Raw genomic sequence first — 3,274 nt, 5'->3', positions numbered from 1 at the left:
CCTCGAACTCAGAAATCCACTTGCCTCTGCCTCCCAAGTGCTGGGATTAAAGGCATGCGCCACCACCTGGCTCTCTTTCTTTCTTTCTTTCTTTCTTTCTTTCTTTCTTTCTTTCTTTCTTTCTTTCCTTCTTTCCTCCTTTCTTTCTTTCCTTCTTTCTTCCTTTCTTTTTCCATTTCCTTGATATATAAGCAAATGTCAATGATGTGAGGACAAAGATACCCTGACCACTTTCTATATCCTTCTATAAACAGTGGTGCAAATCTAAGAGTTTTTCTACATTTGTTTGTTACATGGATAGATGAATCAATGAAATAAAATTGAAAATGGAGCTAAGAGAAGGGTCTGGAATTTAGCTCGTGAGATTGCTTGCAAACCCAGTCAGGAAAGCAGAGTTTCCAGTTTCTTTTTGCAATATCTTATTGGATATTGCACATCCAATATTTTAAGAAAAAAATAACATTTAGTTATTTATTTTATTTTATTTTTTGCTCAGAAGGGCTTCTGGCTAACACATAAGTGAAAAATAATTTTAAGTAGGATGTTAACCTTACCCTCAGTTTTAGAGTAATAATGAATACTAATTAATCACTGCAGCTTGATTCTAGGTTTGTAGAAATGTGGTCTGGGTCCTTTGTGATCCTCACGTTCCTGATGTGTAACATTGAAATTATAATATCTCTAACTTCTTATTTTTGAATAGAGGTAGGGTAAGGTTAAGAGGAATAATATCTATATAATGTTAATATCTAAGTAGTTAATGTCTTAATAATAGTCCTTACTGTAGCTGCCAAACATATAACAATGTCTCAGTTTAAAATATACAGTGACACCAAGCAAGCACACTCCCCATATCTGCTACTGTTGTCATTGTCATAATTAATATATGGTATCTTTTTATTAACTTTTGATTTTTATCTTTCCTTTTCTTTTTTATATCAGCATTCTGATTCCACTAAAGAAACTCAGCTTAGAAAATCTCCCATACTCCTCTGACATGCGAATAAACTGTGTGTGGCTTGAACATCATCTCTGTTCACTTGGCTGAGAATGATATAATAGTGTTGAATGGCCAGATACTTGAGTCCTTCCTGTGCTGTCAATAGTCTCTGATCATCTGAAGAAAAAGAAGCACCCACATGAAATGGATTCAGTTCCTCAAATAAATCGCTCATATTTTGAATCTTGTGAAATATAAAACCAGAAAAATATTCCAAGTCCTGAGGAGAATTTTTCCTTCATCTCTGAGCCAACATATTTATATCAAAAAGCCTTGTGATGGTGAAGAATGGGGATACGCTAAACACAAGGGACTGGAACTAGAGCCCTGTGTTATATCATTGCAAGGCTTGCCAGGATGCAGTTATTAACTGAGTTGCTAAGAGAAGACCCAGAACATCTGAACAAATGAGCAAACACTTTCTGGCAGTAAAGTTATTATCAGATTTTAAAACTCAGCATTTGTGGAAAGACTCTCAGATCATGATTGTGGTTCATCACAACCAGTGTATGCTTTAGTGAGGAATATTTTAAGTATTCAGCTTGACACAGGGTAGACTCACCTTTCCAGGAAGTCTCCATGAGATTAGTGTCTAGGTCAGGCTGGCTGTGACATATCTGTGGGGTATTATCTTGTTTAGGTAAATTTACATATGTCCTATCTTGTGTCTCACTGTTGTAATAAACACAATGAATAATAACAAACAATAGCAACCAATGGAGGAGAATGTTGCGTTTTTGTTGTTTTTTTTATTAGATATTATCTTTATTTACATTTAAAATGATATCTCCTTTCCTGGTTCCTCCTCTGGAAAAAAACAAACAAACAAACAAACAAAAACCCTGTTCCCTCCGTCCTCCCTCTGCTCACCACTCCCTCTGCTCACCAACCCCTCTCCTGCTTCCTGACTCTGGCATTCCCCTACACTGGGGCATAGAACCTTCACAGGACAAAGGGCCTCTCCTCCCATTGATGACCAACTTGGCCATCCTCTGCTACATATGCAACTGGAGCCATGAGTCCCACCATGTGTATTCTTTGGTTGGTAGTTGTTTTTGTTGTCCTTTTGTTCTTGTGTGTGTTTTTTTTTTTTTTGTTGATGTTGATTTTGTTGGTGTTTCATCTTACATATTACCATCCAAAAGAAACGACATGGCAGGAACTCAAGGCAAGAACCTCAGACAAGAAGTAAATCAGAATCCATGAAGAAATGTTCTGTGCTAGCTTGCTTTCCATGATAAATTATCTTGCTCTTTTATGTACCCCAGAGCCACCTGTCCAGGCATGTTACTATCCACAATGGGCTGGCCCCTCTAACATTAATCAGTAATCAAGAAATGCTCTCACAGATTATCTTTCAGGCCAGTAGTATATGGAGGCATTTTCTCAGTTGATCTGTTTTTCCAAATGACCATAGATTACATCAAATTGACAAAAACCTAACTAGCACAACGTAAGATCTGCCCACTGTAGGTGGCATCACTACCTAGTCAAGGAACCCTAAATTAGATGAGTGAAAAAAGTAGGTTGAACCCTAGCACAAATGCATTCATTGCTTCCACTTCCTAAATATGGGTGTGATATGACCACCTCCATCAAACTCCTGTCACTATGAACTTCCTCAATATTAGGAATTTTAACCTGATACTGAACCAAAATAAGCCCCATCTTTCTAAATTGCTTTTGTCAGGTTATTTTGTCAAAGAAATGAAAATGAAAGCAAGGTAGATCCTTTAGCTGTGTCTCTGCTGACCATACTGTTCCAAATTGTTTTAAATGAGAGCAAATACTGATAGTATGTGGCAATACATATGCCTGGTAGAAGATTTTTCTCTAGAATAAAAGCAACAAAGTCAAACCAAAACAACAACAACAACAACAACAACAAAACAATCAACCAAACAAACCTCTATGAGTCATTAGACAAATAGCCCAATTTAAAAACACTAATTTTAGTTGACATTTAACAACTAATGATATATAAGGGACCACTAACTACATAGAAACATGATCAACATGGAAATAATTATCAATAATAATAATTATTATTTATTAAGGGAATGCAAAGAAGATCATAATTACACACATCCAAAGAATTACATGAAACTGATATTAAACAAGTTATAATATTTAGGAAATATACAGATATAGAGTACCTGGAGCTTTCAAATATTGCTTGTTGAGGTCTAAACTAATACAGTCATTTTGACAAATATTTGGTAGTTTGTTATAAAGCTAAATGTGGGCTTGCATTTATTTTCAACTCCCTGGCTT

General features: G+C 35.9%; 1 long non-coding RNA gene across 1 annotated transcript in view; it reads left to right on the top strand.

Annotated features, from left to right (window-relative positions):
* LOC116087605 overlaps nucleotides 1–1,714 on the top strand; it is a 17,816-nt gene extending 16,102 nt beyond the window's left edge. The window contains exon 2 of the long non-coding RNA XR_004117508.1: nucleotides 943–1,714. This is a non-coding gene — a long non-coding RNA (uncharacterized LOC116087605). The remainder of the gene's footprint in view (nucleotides 1–942) is intronic.
* The last annotated feature ends 1,560 nt before the right edge of the window (nucleotides 1,715–3,274 follow it).

Source organism: Mastomys coucha, unplaced genomic scaffold (assembly GCF_008632895.1).
Source record: "Mastomys coucha isolate ucsf_1 unplaced genomic scaffold, UCSF_Mcou_1 pScaffold13, whole genome shotgun sequence".
Lineage (NCBI taxonomy): Eukaryota > Metazoa > Chordata > Mammalia > Rodentia > Muridae > Mastomys > Mastomys coucha.
Note: the sequence above shows the minus strand (reverse complement) of the source record. Positions and strands in the feature narration are given on the sequence as shown.